The sequence below is a fragment of the Anabas testudineus genome, chromosome 11 (assembly GCF_900324465.2).
Source record: "Anabas testudineus chromosome 11, fAnaTes1.2, whole genome shotgun sequence".
Classification (NCBI taxonomy): domain Eukaryota; kingdom Metazoa; phylum Chordata; class Actinopteri; order Anabantiformes; family Anabantidae; genus Anabas; species Anabas testudineus.
This window is the reverse complement of record NC_046620.1, coordinates 16,181,763-16,200,317: the sequence shown is the minus strand read 5'-3', so window position 1 is coordinate 16,200,317 and position 18,555 is coordinate 16,181,763. Positions and strand designations below refer to the sequence as shown.

The window sequence follows — 18,555 nt, the reverse complement described above, 5'->3', positions numbered from 1 at the left end:
CAAAGGCTTATCTCTGAACTTCCTCCGAATCAAGATCCTATTTGTTCATCTGATCTATTTTATTTTCCTTCTACTCAGCTGCGTGGGCTTTAGTGTAGGTTTGGGTTTTGGCCCCGTGGGGGAATTACTCAGAGTAAATGAGCTATTGCCTACAGGTTGGTAGAGATTAACAAGAGCAGATGTTTCACACTGATAATACGCTGAAAGAAACACACACACAAACCCTTTGCCGTTAAATATCCCTCCTGCCTCCTTTCGTAGAAACTGACACACTTAGCAGCTGGGTGTTATGTTTGTTTAATTCTCTTCCCCCATTTGCGTCTGGCTTCCACTCCACTCAGGGACCTGTGACTAAATGGATTTGCAACTCTCTTCCTGCATCGTTCCCAAAGGGGTGTCATCCCTCAGTCTGCAGCAAACCGAGTGGTCTGTTTAACAGACAGACACCAGTACACACAGAGGAGGCGTGTTTATGCCAATCTGTGGCATTGCTGATGCTGACTTACCGTACACACGCTGGTCAAACACACATGAATTTACATCACACGGGGGCCCCTTGCTCTCTGAATTCATGCCCATTCACAGGAAGCAGCTCCATTCACAAGCTTCAAGCCCAATTAGCACCTGCCCAGTCCTCACACACAGGCCAGGCCTCCTGCTACACAGGGGGTGTGACGCAGAGAAATGTTCCAGCTGAACCAACAGTCCCAGCACAAACACACACACAGACACACACATACACAATCTTGAAAGGGGGTGGGCTGGGGGGGACTCCATTTTATCTATTCACCATCACTTGCATTGAAATTGAGACTTGTCACTCTTGCACACATGCAAATTGCTAATTCAAGTTGATCAAGCACTTTCAAAAATGACAGTATTTTGACAGTAGTAAGGTATATGACGTATTGACATATAAGGTTATGCGTATTAATATAAAGTGATTGATCCAAGTGTTCCTTTTCTCTCACTGGCACTGTCTCCCCATTTTTCATGTCTGTAAATTATGGGGACAGTACAGGACTATCATTCGGGTTATCATCAGACAACAGGATCATCATCTTAGTCTAACAGACCATTGTCATGCTCATTTAGATGGATATTTTTAATGGAAAACCTGTGCTGTGTACTTGTGGTGTGGAGTTTGAGAGACAGGAGCATTTATCATACTGGAAAGGCCTAATTAAAAGATTCAAGTTGCATTTAGGTGGTAGGCCTGGTGGCTCAATGGGTAGAGCATCAGAATATTCCTGATTCAAACCCTGTCTCTGTCACCAGGTGTGTCCTTGAACGAGATACACTCCGTGCTAGCTCCCCCCTGGGGGGATGGGTTAAATGTAGAGGACAAATTTAATTGTAACATGTACATGTGACATATGACAAATAAAGACTGCTTCTTATTCTGCAATAACTCCAGCTTAAAGGGAGACATCACTGATTGGTTGCATCACTTCGCTATAGTTCTTGGTTTGGGGAACATATGTAAGTTATGAATTTATGCTTTCTCTCTCTACCCTTCGCATACATATATTCCCCAAAGTAGAACCATATGAAGCAAGTTAAAAATCTTGGATCTCTATGTTTTAGGTCAACATTGGTCTTTTATTAGAAATTAGAGATTGGCCCAAATGCAAAACAAGCTGAATCCAATTGATTGTAAGGCGACTCCACACAGGCATACAGGAATATATCTGTGTGACTATGATGACCATTTGCCCACATTATTATCGTGGTAATCATAATGAGGAGATAAAGGATGCTTCCGATTAAATGATGACAAGGCTGATAACAGTCACTGATATCAGTACAGATTTGACTAACACCAACACTTCCAGTTTGCTGATACAGTTCCTTGAGCACTGCTTCTAGCCGTAATACAGTGCATTTTCCGGTTCCGGGGTCCATACTTTGCTGATATGCCCTTTGGGGATAATAAATCCTGTATCTTCCACTGGAAGCAGTGCAATTCATAGATATACTATTACAAGCAATGAGGAAAACATTAAATATGTAGAATGAAATTGTGACATCATGCTAAATTAATGTTTGCTCATATTATTTAATGATCATACTAAATATCACTGTTTTTTTCAGCTTTGGTTTAAGTGGATTGTATAACACTGTCTAAATATTATATATATTCTACCCTGAAAAGAATGGATAAAACTAGATTCTCACATTTAATCTAGATCTTAATATAGTGTTTGCACAAGGCTAAAAGCTGATTGGCACAGGTGATACAAAATGTGAGCTACAGCCCAAGCACCTTTCCCTCACTGTGACCATGTTCATCCTTCATTTTCCTTGCCCACTTCCCCAGTGTCTGCTCTTCTGCCTCTACATCATCATCTCTCTCTCTCTCTCTCTCTCTCTCTCCCTCTGTGTTCCTGTTTGAGCCACTGTCCCCCTACCTGCTTGCCTGTGCTGGTACAGCCCCCTCTCTCAGCCTCTGTCAATGTATTTTGCCCTTATAAGGAGAGAGCACAGGCAGACTGTACTAACTGCATGAGCTTGGTGGGGGTGTTGCAGGGGCAGGGAGACCACGGTGACTGTTAGAGAAGGATGATAGAGGAGAGTGGATGGTGGGGCGTGGGGTTGTCGAGCTGCCACGCTTATGACTCTAAATAAGATGACGGGAATAGGCACAGGGGAAGTGAAGGTGGGGTGAGGTTTCGGAGAGAGGAAGGATGGTGAGGAGAGCCAGGTGAGCATAGGATGCTTTAGTGTCAGGTTGAGGAAGTACGACTAAGAGACAGAGCGCATCCTTGTAATGTTTACCTCCCTAGCTATATACATTCATGATTTAATTTTCTCAGCTGTGATGCTCTGATTAGTGTCTGCGTCACGAGCTGCCTACATACTCATCAATACAGAACATTTAGCTGGTGAGAGTCAGGAAGGGTGAGTGTGGGCTTCAGTGATTGGTCCAGGTTTCAGATGATCTCATGATGAGAAGAATAAGACACCCTTTGACTGGTCGACCCTAGTGAATGATTTCTGGTTATTAAGCATGTTCGCACACTGACTTTTAAATCTTACTCAACTCAGATTAACTCTTGGACAGTTTGTGAAAACCTTATGTCTACATTACCCATAATGCAAATCAACCACTAACAGTTCAGTCACTTTGCATGCGTTATGCATACCTGCCAACCTTGAGACCAGGCAAACAGGGAAGATTTTAGCTGAGGAGGAGGAGGAGGAGGTACAAACAGCACCTACATGTATGCCGTTAAGGTGTAGCTTAATATAAATATACTTATTAAAGAAGTCATGTTCCTTCAAATGCTGTAATCCAAATATTGATTGAAACTAAGTACAATCAAGACCAAAGCACACATTTCTGTTGTTGTATGCCCTTAATTGCCTTTTTCCCCCAATAGATTTAAAATGGTATTATCATTATAAAATACTAACAATGCATAGATTTTCGCAACCCAAGTTCCTATTTCTCAGTGTTTCACCTTAATGGTAGTAATGCACTTTACCTCTCCCCATAATTCATAAAACCAGCCTCTATAGGACCCACATATCACAGGCAGTCTCTGCCATTCATGCAACAGCAAGCAGCATGGGACAATTGACCTAAAAAGTAATAGACACTTGCATAAATAATCCAAGGTGCTGCACCTTATGCTGGTTGGCAATAATGCTCAGGTATTAATATTTCAGTTTAAAAAAAGACCTCTTGCACTTCCACATATTGTAGTTTTGTTTATTTAAAACTTGTCCTCCTTTTGGCCTCATGATCAATGCAGGCATTCAAACTGAACATGCCTCCACAGTTGATGTAATGTTAGAAGAGACTTTAGAGCGGTGTGGTTATCAGATAAATGAAGTATGAAGCAGAAACCTCTGGCATCCATTAGCTGATTATATGTACGGAGGGACTGTACAGTAGGTTTATCTGGAGGCAACTTTAACTAGAAGCTTATGCAAATTGACTTACTCACCATCCTCCCTCAGTATCCTTGGATACACGTTATTTATTCATTTTTGGTCTTCTTCATTGCAGAGCCACACAGCAACGCACCCAGATCAGGTGATGATCATGTGTCTCTGCAGTATCTGCTGTTCCGTATCTGGCAAACACACACACACACACACACACACACACACACACACATACACACTCACACACAGAAAGACACTGGCGTGAGTCTAACCTTAACAGCGTGCCGAACTGAATTTCACGGCGCGGTGAGACGTGAACAATTTATCTGCTGGGCAGAGTTCAGTTGGTCAGGAGGGTTCCATACAAGGCCTCACATCAAAGGAAATGTTTGTTCACAGACAAGAGGCAGAAGTGCCCCCCTCTCTATTGTTTCAAAGAGAACATCTGGTCCTGTGCCTATTTGAGTCATTAGGGGTGGTGATGCTCGCTGCAACTGTGAAACTGGAGTTGGAATTGTTTGATAGCCTTCCAGATTTTTATGCACCGAGTTAATAACTAACTTAATAAATGATCCCAGTCCATGTTGGAGTTCTTTCCAAAAAAAGAAAATAGAGCAGTGACATTGATTGTGTTGGTGAGCTGTAACGCGCCCTGCGGTAGGCTCAGGCCATCATGCTTGAATTGCTGAGCACCAAAACCAACAGATGCTACCATTAGCAAGTTGTGGAAGCCTCAAATTTAGGAATGCATCCTTGCAACTTGCCACAACACCTACATGTATTTATTCATCAAATTGAGACAAATCCCTGTTTTTTTGTTTAACATTAGAATTTTATATTTCATTGACATCAGATAAGATAAACAGATTCAACTAATAGTATTGATTCTAACTCACTTGGGTTTTTGTAAGCATTGGTTTTACACATTCAGGGAGCCAGATACAGTCACTAAATACCACGTAAGACCAGATTGAGGTGCATCATGATAATGTCTCACAGCAACTATAATAACCTCCCACTCACTAAACTGCAGTGACTCACAACAAACTCAGATGCTGGTTCTCCTTCATTTCCCTGCCTCATCTGACATCCCTCTGTGGAGAAACACCTGCCCCAGCATGAGTTAAACATACAGTATGTGTAGCAGCAGTGCAGCCCTTCTAACCAATCAGAGAATCTCAGTTGTCCCTGCTAAGTTGGTGAGTTTGGCCGCTTTTTTATTTATTCTAATTTAATAATAAAGACTAATGGGTGTAGTAGAGTTGGGAGTGGGGAGGGCTGGGTGGAGCAGTGCTATGGTTGTCTTCACTGCTAAAAGTAAGCATATGGAAGCTTTTTAAAGAAAAGGTTAGTCTTAACAAAAGTATAAAATATAAAGCTTTTCCACTGTTTGTTTGTTTTTTTCTTATCTTTTTCCTCCACTTGCTGCCAACAGGAGGGCGACACCCATTACAGCCGCACTTCCATATTTCTGTCATCTCTTCCGCTCTTCAACCACAGAGCATTCTGGGATGAGGAGTCTTTTTTGAGTTCTTTAATTAAATGAGACGTGTGTCCCTGAAGACTAATGCTCCAACATGCTGTGTATGTGCACAGTGGCGTGTTTCTTGTGGGTCACATTGAAATCATCCTTCTTTACCTTCCACCACATATTGCATGTTCATTTTATAACAAGTGGATGTTCAAGTAAGTCACTTTTAAATGTTCTGTTTAGTATAGTTTGGTGATGTGAAAGTAGCCGTCAGAGGATCCATTTGTCAGACACAACCACAAAAACAGGAAGACCCATATTTATGTTACTCACCTACCTTATACTTTGTGTCATGTCGGGTAAGTTGTTTTTACATGTTAAGAAGTAACATTTTCACTGCCTAAAATAATAAAGTTGTCTTTTGAAGTCATTGTAATTCGAACTTCTAAATTAGTTCCATTTAATTACTTCTTGCAGCAGAGTTTTACAGCGTCTTTAAGCTTGTTTTAAGCTTGTATCATTTAGATGACAAGCACCTTCTTGAGCTCATTTGATCCATCAGCCTGTTCAAATATTAATAATGGCCACAGTGAGAAGAGTTAATCAACTCGACTCCCGCCTGTGTCCCCACATACACTCCATTATTAAAAGGGCATCAGGTTTAACCTAATTCTGGCCTTACTTCGGCGCTTAGCAGAGAAAGCCATGGCTGCATTTGGTCTCCAGCTCTTTTTCCCTGTTCTAGTCCCCAGGGTGGGCTGCCTCTCAGCACTGGTCTGGGACCTTCAGACAATAGACATTCTGTTCCTGCAAACACTCACACAAACACATACACAGAGTAATAATTTGGCCATGTCTCAGTTAACTACGCCCTTTCGCCCAGGCTATGATTCTAAAGTTAAGGTCCTTGAAAAGGGTTTTCACCATCTCAAATTCGTACTGAATAACAAGAACAAAGTGGGAAAGAGTAACAGTAGTCGTTTAACCTGTTGCAGTGAAAAAACAATATGTGTCACGTGTAATGTTTCAGAAATGTCTAATGTTTATGCTTACAGTCGCTCTGTGCAGTTTGGTCTTACAGCAAACATAAACGGGCCCACACTCATATGGGCTGTAACCACAAATAATATGAATTTCCTTCCCCTTTGCAGCACAGTGGCAAATGATGCTCGGCAGTCACCCACACAGTTTGCAAAAATACCCTGATGCACATCCTTACTCACCATGATTCACTTTCACATCGTGTGGACATAAAAAAGTCACAGTGCTGCCGAAACAATGTCAAACACAATACAACTCTGCCCCATGCACACACAAATAGACGAATGCCCCCTCCTCTTGTTGCCAGCAGGCTAGTGGGAGAGAAAGGGGGAGGGTTGTGTTGGACATGCTGAATGTGTGTGTGTGTGTGTGTGTGTGTGTGTGTGTGTGTGTGTGTGTGTGTGTGTGTGTGGTGGGGGTCTTTGTGAGTGAGTGAGGTAAGAGAAGAAGGGGAGCGGAAGGGGGACATAGTGTTCTATTTCTCATAGACCAACAGCTGCTGTCTTTAGCGCACAGAGAGAGAGAGAGAGAGAGAGAGAGAGAGAGAGAGAGAGAGAGAGAGAGGGGAGGGCTGTGTGGCGTGAGGCAGTGCGTGTGCTCAGTGTTTAGGTGAGTCCACAGCCCTCTGGCTCACAAGGATAAAGGATCCTCACCAAGGAAGAGAGGGAAAAGCAACACAGGGACTTTTCCCCCTTATTTTTCTGCATCCTCCATTTCTCATTCTCTCAGCAGCCACCGGCTCCCGCTCTCTGCATTTTGCCTCTTTTTTTTGCCCTTTGTCCTTCTCTTTTGTTCCCCGCATCCATCTCTGCTTCACCTCGATCCAGAGAGAAGGAAGGAAGAACAGAGTCCAGCGGCATCATCCTCCCCTCCTGCATGCCCAGCCGGTAAGCTGAGTCAACACTCTGTTCTGTTCATTTTGATCTCTTCCCCATTGCACTGTTCGTTCAGTTCTGACAGTAGGGAGAGGGAAGATAATCCCACCATGCACCTGAGAGAGAGCCGGTGAGCTGGAGAGCGAGGCTGAGGAAGAGAGGATGGAGGGTGAGATGACAGACAGAGGCAGAGACCGGCAGTCGGTTTAAAAGGGTTTCAGGTCAGGAATCTTACGAGTGCTTGAGGGTGCATAGGTTTGGATGTGTGTGGAGGGCCAGCGTGGGTCAAGATCCTGGGGGTTGGGAGGGATCCTGTGGCCCTCACTACATCAAACCCTGTGCGGCAGGTCAATGGAGGTTTGTTCTGTTTCGGTGCTTTGCTCAGGCAGAGTGGCACAGTCACAGCCACAGTCACAGTCACACCTCTGCAGGAATCCAGGAGGGACACATGGATTCCCACAGATGCTCGTTTGTGATAATGTGTGTATATTTTCAGTGATGGGTGACAGTTTTGTAGTACACATGGGACATAGAAGCATCATTCCTCATGCATCATACATTGCAGTGGTGCACTGGAGTGCCTATTTCCACCACTATAATGAATGAGTAGTACTGGTACCATAGAAACTCACTTGTATACACAGAGGTAGGTGTTTGAGGTGTGAGTGCGTCTGTGCTCACGAAAGCCGTCTCTGCAAATAGCCTGCTAAAAACAATAGCCCGAGATTGCACTGCTGATCACAAGGGGTGGGTGCATGCAACTAGAGTAGAAAAACAGGGAGGAGGGAAGAAAAACCTGAATGGAAGAATGAATGAATGACGAGTGATTGAGGGTTAAGGATTTTCAGGAGTTTTCTGAAAGAAAAAAAAAAACATCTGCTGGATAAAAGAGGGTACATGAGGTTGTTAGATGGTGGTGTAGGGGCAGAAAGGGTAAAGCTACCTACCAAGCTACCATGTGACTCTGCAGGTCTCCTTTGTGTGTGCGGGGGAGAGAGAATGAGAGAGAATGAGAGAGAGGGAGAGAGAGAGAGAGAGATGCTGTGGATGGAGAGATGGATAAATAGAAAGCATAAAAGGGAAAGCAAGATGAAGTGCTGCTGTGTGTTTGAGTGTATGTATTGGCTGAGTGGGAGGGCGAGAGAGACAGAAACAAACAGGAGCAGTGTGCTTTGGAAATATCCAGTCCCTGTCTATGCGTCCTGCAATTTACTGACTCTGGTGATAATCCATAGGAGTAGATTAACTGACTTACTGCCGTGTTGACTTTTATGACACACACATACACGCAATCATTTGGTTTACAAGGTGGTCACGCTGTAGCATCACCACGTTATGTCACAATATAAATCACACCGCATTGTAAGCATTTTGAATATTAAGTAGCAGGCATTTATGCACATATAGCATGTGCAAAAACACACACATACACATATATGCACGTATTTACCGTTTGTGTGTTTATTATTTGTGATAAATAGTCATATATATGTACTCACACAGTGTTACATTTACATTTTACTTGTCCCCAACATTATGCAGATTATTGCACATGTATCTGGAGAAAAATGTGTGCTTCATGCTTATTTAATTCATCACTGTCGTTTGAAATATGTCCTTTCCAGCTTTACAGTGTACGATCGTGGATCTAAAAATGCCGGATACAACCCATTTACATGTATGAATATTTACATGTATGAACAGCAAGGTGCAATCAAATAGCTAGCATGGGTGATCTAGTTCAAGAGTGTGTTAGTTAATGTGTTTTTTTCAGTCTGAGATGTAATGGTGGCTGCTGTGGTATTTACTCCGCTGTTGCTAGGACACTCCCTTTGAACATTTTAACCGAGCCTTGTCATTGGCCTGCCACGATGATGCAAGATTCCCTCACCCCAGATCTTTCCTGGGCACCCATAGAAACATGCCCGTCTGCATTTCCTCCTTTCTCCTCGCTCCTTCTCCGTCTTTGTCTCACACTTCTCCTCCTTCCCTCTCTCTCTCTCTCCCCCTCTTTGTCTGTCAGTATCTCTCCTCATCCATTCTCTCTATTCACATCTCTCGCTCTGTCATTAACTCGTTAATTCATCCCCGCTCTCAGTAGTCCTTTCCTTTCATTCCAAGTTCCTCCAATCAGTCTTCATCGCCTTGGTACATTCTGTCACTTGCTTCCCCTTCATCCAGTCAAAATGCTCACCGCAAAATGGTGTTGACAGCATGTGACGGTGTCCTCCAGCGATGCATAATCATTCTGTCCTGCTGTCTTGCAAATGACCAGTGCACGGTGTGTCTCACTATGTCTTATGTCTTGGCATGTATTGGGATTATAAGGTTTGACAAGGCAGAAGACAGTGATGGGGGTTGGGGTGTTGGGAAAGAGAAGACACTCTCTACATTACCTTATGATTTCTGCTGAACAGTATGCACCATGAAGCTATAGGTTCATGCTGTAACAGCAATGAAACATTACAGCTACACATCCTTTTCTCTTTGTGTATCATTATGCTTCTCATGAGTTACCTTTAGAATAGAAGACGGGTGTGTGTGTGAGGTTACAAGGAAAAAAGGAAAGCAGAGGTACAGTAGACAGGAGGCACATATGGGAAATGTTATTGTGTTTTTTGCTGCTTCTCTCACTACTTGACACATTTGGAAGAAGCAACGTCAACACAGGCCATCAGGTGTAATGATGTGTAATGATGTCCTCCAGCCTCGACAGAACTAGACATTACTGCGGTTGCAGCATAACCTCGACTGACAAGTCTACGAGTGAGGCTGATGAGTGACACATACAGTGACATGGAAACGTGTGCAGCAAGTCCAAAGTGTCATGGTTCAAGCCTAAAAAAAGGAGTTGTGACAGTGAAGGTGCTAATAGAAGAGCCTGTGAGAACATTTTAAAGTTTAGAGTCAACATTAAAGGTAAGACACAGACACATCTGCTGCTACCTGCTGTACATTGTTCTGTGGAACTAGGACTAATTAGCTTTCTGATATAACGTTGGAAAGTTTCCTACAGCTGTTTCACTTGAAAATTTCACATCTGGTTTGACAACTTTAATCCCAAACTGTCTTTGAACATCCCATACTCACAGCCCGTCAGTGCGGTGCATTGTTTCTCTTTTCTACTCAGAAGAGCTTGTCAGACTCCTGTTACGAAGTCGGAAACAAGTGCACGCACAACCATGTTGCATTCAATTCTCTGATTAAAATACAACACCATCCATATGTTTGTCCATGTGGTGGAACTGGTTTTCACTTCTAATCTCGTTGACTCACTGACCCATCTGTCTAGCAGCGACATCTGTCATGCAAACGTCTGCCACTTGAGCTCCCGTGCTTTGCTGTCAAGGTTCATTTTGTTTTCTGTTTGGTTTCCAGAGGTTGGATCAGACTAGTATTGTATCCACGGCTGAGGCTAATGTGGGAATTTGAGATGTGATCCGTCTCAATCTGGTAATCTTGTGGTTTTTAAGCCGGTATTGTCAGAAATGAGGGATTACTCCCTTAGAGCAGAGATGATCCTGTTAAAAAGGCACCAGAGTGGAGCGATGGAGAGCGCAGGATGATGAGGCAGGGTCCAGATATAGATGATGAAGGTTATATCTATACCATCTAGGTCCACTAAACAAAAGGCTATAGCTCTTCACGTAAAGTCTGGAAAAGGGAAATGCCTAGTTTGGGTCTGTCTGAAGATTACAAAATCCTCCTATCAACACCTGACATGCACTAATTAATGTGCTATAGCTATAGCTAAATTCAGCGAAAGATAAAAATTGTGAGGTTGCCAGGCAACCAGCAGAGACTTCAGGAAGTTCCTGTGCCCAGCCGAGAAATAGTCCAGCACATAACTGCACATAAAACACCAAATTATATGTACTTACACATCTTCTGGACTAAACAACCAAAATATTCCACACTGATTACAGATCTGTCAGGGTGCTAGAAAGCAAATTGAAAAAAATTACAAATTAAGGAATAATACCAAAGCTCAAACCTGCCCAAGACACTTGATCCACACAATTCTTCATCCTGCTTGATTGAAAAGAAGCGAGGAGGAGAAATAAGGACGCAACGTTTGATTAAAAGTCTATACTGACAAGTTTTAAAATGACAAGTTCTTTAACTCAACACACCTTTGAAGCAACCCACTGAATCTGTTAAAAAAAAGATTCAGGAGATGGTGAGATTTAATTCTCACTGACAAGCGCTGATAACTCTTCAGTGATATTACGTAACCCTTGAAGTTGGACGTCACTTTTAGAAACCATTGAAAAGTCCTTAAACTCCGTTCTCCTTACTATGGGTGTCCTGCTGAAACTTTTTGAAACGCATGATCCAATCCAATAAGACACAGAAACACGCTGCGGTGAATCCTGTCTCGGCCAGTCTACTTCTAACCACACTTGACTTGTCTCCCTTAATGGCACCAAAAGAAGAGAGGGTGGATGTAATCAGATTACTTGGGATCTGAGTATCACGGCCTGTTGTCGATCAGATCAATTGCCGTCCACTAACATCAATAAATAGCCCAAATGTTGACCCCTTGGTCATGTTTGAGATCAATATATGCAGTTCAACACAAGCCTGTTTGGGCTGATGGGAACCCAAAGAGAGCAGAACAGGAGGAGAGGAGGTTAAAGATTAATGCAATTAGTGTAAAAGTAGCATTGTCTACTAAGCAAACGGATCTCAGTTGATGAACTGAGATACGATAACCAAATGTTTGGTTACTGAAACTCTAGCTAAATACACTTAGAGGTGACAGATGCACTCTTCTGATCAGAGACGACTAAACAGCTGGGATGGGGAGTGCTGCTACGCTTCTGTATCTCGACCTCCTCTCTGCAGTCTAACAGTTGCTAACAGCCTGAATAGTGATGGTCCAATAACATACATATCTAATTTAAGAATTTGGATGACAAATCTCCTTTAATGTTGGTTGCATTTGAACGTACGGCTAATACTACTACTACTAATATAACTTTGCTAAGACAAACTACAGAACGGTCCAGTGAGCGTTAAGTTAGAAAACCCTCAGCAGTGAGACACCTGCACTATGAATAGAATTAGATGCCTAAAGTGACAATTGCCAGCAAGAACCGAAAAGCCTCTGTGTGAAATTGAAGACCCATTGTTTCATAACTGAGTGAAACGTGTGAGTGGTGAAACTGCCAGTATAATCTGTATATGCACAGTGCAAGGTTGGAAAGCTCAACAAGCTTAGCAACAGTAACCAAATATATGAATGATCGATTCTCATTTCATTTACTGCCCTTATTATAAGTGTTACCTGTGTGGCTATGTGTGTGTGTGCCTGTATGTGTGCCAGATCTGCTGTGGGCACACCAGGATGCTGGCAGCCATGCATGTGTTTGGTGTTTGATCAGGCTCATGAGACTATACATAGTCATTTTTAATTTCTTTGCACAAGAACACACACGCGTGCTCACTAATTAGTTCAGCTCCAGTCAGCGAGGATTTGTAGATATGTTCTTTTTTTCCCCACCAAACTGCAAAGAAACAATGGACACTTAACTCAAAAATAAACCACCAGACAGAAATAAACCACAATAAGTGCCAAGCCCTCAAACTTTCACACCAGGGTTCCACCAACATGTCCCAAACCACCTTTTCTTTAGCTCATTTATATCCAGTTCCATTGCTTATTTTTTTTTCTCTGCACTGGATTGAGCTCCATGCTATACATTGCAGCCATTTTTCTATATTTGAGAGCTGCTGTTGCTGCTATCCCGCTTCTCCCCATGGGACAGTGAATAGTGTAAAACTGCATCCTTGGCCATGTGAGACACACTGCAGCATAGTCTGATGGAGCTTCGCCCCTGTCAAGGACACACTGGCTCTTCCCGGTATGTGGAGGGTGGAGGATTTCGACACACACAGCTGAATATAGATTCTAGGTCACACTAGGGTCGGAGGTCAACCCATTCATTCATTCTCTGTGGTTACATGCTTTGGCTGGGGCATTGAGGCACATGCTCTATCCCTATTCCACATAACATAGTACAGTAATAGTACACAGAACATACAAGATACAGTACAAATTATAATAATAGAAAGTTTTTGCTTTTGCTTAGAAAAATTATTGTACTGAAACTTACTGTTTTTGCTTTATTCTAGATTAACAGTTAAATTTAAATTTTAGTGATAAATTAGACACGTGGACAGTACATTGGCAATACAATGTAACTAAGTTACTTAACTACATACACAGCACACCGATAACTTTTAACTTATCTTTTCTGAGGGTATAGATTCAAAAGTCTGCTCAAAATTAAAGTGTATGATTGTGTAAACATGGGACGAGTGTGCAGGCGTGTACACCTGTGAAACATCAGGAGGACAAAGTGGACAGACAGAAAGACAGAAGGACAGATAGACAGTGAATGTATGGTAAGAGTGAAGGAGAGTTGAAGGAGAAAGGAGAATTACAAGACAGTGAGACGCCAGGGAGTTGAGTTCAAACTGGCTTTATGTGCCATTTTATAGTAGTCCTTGTTGCTCACTCGCTGTTTTACATGTTCACACACACTCACACACACACAAACCATGAGACTAATTCAATTCAATGTCAGGTGACTACAAACACACTAAATGTACAGGCATCTGCCACACACACAAACACAATCTTAACCAACTCCATTGAAATCTGTTGAACTCACTTTTATTTTTATCACGACAAAATTAACCGTACGTGGACACACAAGCATATACCCGCAAATACTACCCTGACCCATTTAACCATCAGAGACAAAGAGCGGGGGGTCAGGGAAGGATACACATAGCACATACAAGCAACACGAGCCCCCTGTGAGTCCCTAAAAGCCTATAACCCTCCCTTTGATAGCAACTAATTGGCATTCCACATCACAAATACAGATAACAAGAGCTCACTGTACATCAATTCACTCTCTGACAGCTGAAACACAAGGAGGACATTTCTCTTAAAACCAAAAATCCATGGCTGTCATTTTTCCAATCTGCTTTTCCTGAGGTTCAACACACCCCAGAGCCAAAATGTGCTATTAAAATATTAATGGCTACATTAAATATAAGGCATATATTTATCTCTGTGGCGGAGAAATGAAAGAAAACACAGCTCTGAAAGCGAGTAGATTACTAAGAATCTCTCATGCTTTGACAAAAAGGTATGTAACTAATGTAAATTCATATAGGCCCACTGTAAATCTTTGTAGCATCTACACAATAAAGACAGAGCTCAGTTTTTAATCCACGTCCACAATAAGCCTATAAATCACTCAGTTGTTGACCCGCTTCTTTTCTTCAACTTGAAAAACGATGACATTAGCAGTGTGTTACACGTAAAGAAAACGTCTTCCAAGTGCAACTTAAACATGCTGTACCATCTCCCTGTCCATCGCTCCTCTCTCTGTCTCTTCTCACTCTATCCTCCCTCTTTCTTTGTCAGCAGCACACAATGCTCATTTGCAAGCGCCTTTTCATGAGGCACCATGCACTGCTCTGGACTCAGACTCGGTGTGTGTGTGTCTGTATGTGCAAGAGAGGGGGGGAGGGGTGACGCCTGATAATCGTAACCTCCATCCATCCATTTTTTCTTTCTTTTTTTTTCTCTGTTACTCCTTCCTTCCGCTCTCACGCTCCCTTCTTGTTTTCTCACGTATCTCACCTCATCGAAGGATGCCAGAATGTCTATGTTGTTATGTATCTATAAAATTGTGTATGTATATGTACGTGCTTGTGTGCCTGTGTGGGCTTGAGGCAAATTGGATGCAGCATTCCATCACCAGCCAATCTTGAGCAGTGGTCAGTGGACCCCTTTTGCTGTTCTACTCCTCAGACTGGCTCTTTATCAATACACATCTCCTTTCATTTTCCTTCATTTTCCTTGCTTCTCTCCCCTTTCGTCACACCCATCCTCTCCTGGCATCCTTTCATCTATTGCTGTCCACTCATTTCTTTCCTCATCTCCTCCCCAACCTCACTTCTTTTCTCATTTTTCCTCCTCCATCACTTTCTTACCTTCTCCCCTCTTCTTTCTTCTCCACTCCTATTCTGCCTTAATTTTTGCTCTCCTCTCCTCTCCTATTCTTACCTTATATTATCCTGTCGTTTCCTTCTCATTTTTTTCTCTCCTCTTATCGCCTCTTCTAAGTTGTACTTACAACAACGTTACGGCAACAACAACATTACATAATCTGCAAATAAATAGTTGCATTAACAGAGTTCAGGTAAATGCTTAGTTCACTTTACTCCTCGTCTTTTTCCCCTCCTTTCTCTTGAAACACACATGTGAGACTTGTGCACTTGTTTGTCTTTAGGGAGAATATGCTGAGAACAAAGCAGTAAAAGATAGAAGGAGGATATAAAAGACACACGAACACAGGACGAGGTCAGGAGGCTGTGCAGTGAGAAGATGAGTGAATCAACGGCTGCATAAAAGAGGGGCTGGGGGTGAACAGGGGGTGGGGAGTGGGGTGCGCCGAAAGCACAGGCAAAAAGGTTGAGAAAGAGTGAAAGAGACAGACGGAGTGAGAATAGGAATGATCACCGCTGGGACTTTTTAAAAGAAAGACCTGTTCAGTGAGCAGAAGTAACATGAGCTGAGTACCTCGCAAAACAGACAGATGTCCGTGCATGGTAACTTTGTGATCTGTGAGTTTCATCCTTGCAGTCTAAACAAGCAGCTACATTCAAAAACCTGCGGTTATCTAGACTTCTCTTCCACTGTGCCTGCTCTGGGGCGACTGCAGAGTCATTTTGTATGATTAGAACGACACTGATATATTGGCAGCTCCAATATAAAAGTCTTCCTGGATTTGGATTGATTATCTTCGACTTTAAATACTTAATATTAAGTATAATAAACAAATTAAAGGGAAAAGCAGAATAAAATTCGTAGAGAACAAAAAACTAAATTAATGCATCTTGTGGAGGAAATTATTATTATTATTATTTTAAGTGAGCGTTAGATAAGTTATGGAAAACAGTGGTGGACCTACACCGTATGAGAAATATATATGCTAGTTTTTCCTTTGTCACGCAAACATCTTTCTGAAACAAGCAGCATTTATTTGCTATATGGAACATTGGACCACTGACCTCTGTGACCTCCTGTTTAATTGGGCTGCATTTGATAATATGTATCAACATTTTACTGTGACTGGGAGATTAATTAAATTGATGAAAGTGTTTCACCTGAAACCCACATGCTGTATGTATGCCAAATGCACAGAAGGAAACTGAAGTTCATGTGCAGATTAAGTAGTGCTAAGAAAGCAAACAGGTGGTGTGGAGCTCAAATGGCAAACTTAAGAGCTTGAGTAATAAGCCAAATTGAAAATAGTAATCCATCAAAATGTGTCGTCAGACCCCTGCAGCTGGAGTAAAATTAGATATCTGTTCTCAGTGTAATCTTATATAAGCCTTAATAGGTGTGGCAACAGCTACAGAGAGCTGTTTTTTCCTACAATAGCAGGCTGTACCTCAAACAACGACTTCTAAAAATATGAGAAAATGTACATGATGTGAATTTTCGTTGACAGAAAATCTACGTTAGTCGAAAAGAAAAAGGGACAGAAGGCTTTAACAAGTCACACTAGAAAGTAGAAGAAAGAGCCATTTTAATCGAAGACTAAGTCAACTTTTTCATTAAGTATTAAGCTCCTGTGTCTTATGTCAAGTCCTATCTTGACCTCATACATGACTATAAAATTATTGACCTTTGCCCCTCCAAAGAGAAGAGACATTGATTAGCGTTAAGCTATTTACATGAGCTATGTATAATTCCAAGGGTGGATGTCGCAGTTTACAAGCCCCACAACTAGGAAAGTCACTGCCTTCATCCATTCATCCATCCAATCCACCCGACTGATAACACAGAACACTGCTCGACTGCACGTTGCCATGAGAATAAGAGGCTGTGTTTCCCTGGCAACTATTCTTCAAAGTCCCCGCCTCTCTGCTGTCTGCACTTTCTCCTGATGAGATTCGATGATGCAATGGCAGCAGCAGCAGTGTTAATAGTTACACCAGTCAGCGGGAAAGACAACACTGTAATCGTGAGAGACGCACAATGAATAAGATAAGCCTAACAAGATCAGTCCATTTTCGAAATGTGAAAATGGGAAAGGAAGAGTCTTCTAGGTTTGCTTACTGTGAAAAACTTACAGAGAGCTGTCATCTGATTCTACACTTGGTGCCCTACGCTGATGAGCTTTTTAGCTTGTTTCTTTCTCTTGTTTTCTCGCGCCGCAGCAGACAATTTTAGCAAAAAAGCAGTTTCTCAGCACTGAACAAGCACTTACAGTAGTGGCTAGCGAGCGTTAGCTAATAAGTCGAATATTTTCTGTGACCAAAATAGCTAAAAGTGAGTATAAGGTTGAATTACTTAAATTCAGTAAGTATTCACTACATAAGTAATGTAGTGGATATTGTAATAACCCATTATCATTGGAAGTACATAACGTCATTGAAACGACATGAGATGGTAGGAGGACTAGTTCAAATAACTGCTTCTTTATTATTACAAATTCATATACAGTGGCAAGAAAAAGTGAACCCATTAGAATTGCATGGTTTTCTGCATTCATTTGTCATACTGCTTTAGCTCTCTCATATTCTTTGGACATCTCGTGTGTGTAGCACTCTTGAAGTCCTTCCATAGCGTCTCTACTGGTTAGAGGTCTGCCCTCTGACTTGGCCACGTTGATTTTGTTTTTCTGAAGTCATTCTGTTGTCGACTTCCTCTGGTGTTTTGTTTCATTGTCCTGTAACATCATCCAACTTCTACAGAGTTTCAGCTGACGTGCAGACATTCTCACATTGTGCTGAAAGATTTTTTGATACAGTTGGGAATTCATCTTCCCGGCAATCACTGCAAGCTGGCCAGGCCCTGATGCAGCCAAGCAGGCCCGAATCATAATGCAACCTCCACCATACTTCACGATTAATATGATGTTTTTATGATGATATGCTGCTCCCTTTTTTATGCCAGATGTAGTGTTGTGGGTTCTTTCCAAACAGTTCAATAAAGTTTCATCAGTACACAAAACATTTTGCCAAAACTGCTGTGGAATGTCAATGTGTTCTTTCACAAACGTCATACATGCAGCAATGTTCTTTTAAGTAAGCAGCAGCTTCCTTCGTGGTGTCCTTCCATAGACACCCTGCTTGTTCGATGTTTTACCTACTGTAGACCCATGAACACTGATTTTTGCCAGTTCCAATGATGCCTTCAAGTCTTTGGCTGTCTCTCAGGATAGCTACGTCACCTCA

At 42.2% G+C, this 18,555-nt stretch overlaps 1 protein-coding gene across 2 annotated transcripts in view; it reads left to right on the top strand.

Annotated features, from left to right (window-relative positions):
• Positions 1-6,993: 6,993 nt before the first annotated feature.
• fam49al (family with sequence similarity 49 member A, like) overlaps positions 6,994-18,555 on the top strand; it is a 28,305-nt gene continuing 16,743 nt past the window's right edge. Inside the window, exon 1 of one of the 2 annotated variants that reach the window (XM_026348154.1) lies at positions 6,994-7,293. The gene's annotated coding sequence lies outside the window, so the exon portion shown is untranslated. The remainder of the gene's footprint in view (positions 7,294-18,555) is intronic. The other variant, XM_026348151.1, reaches the window with a different exon arrangement.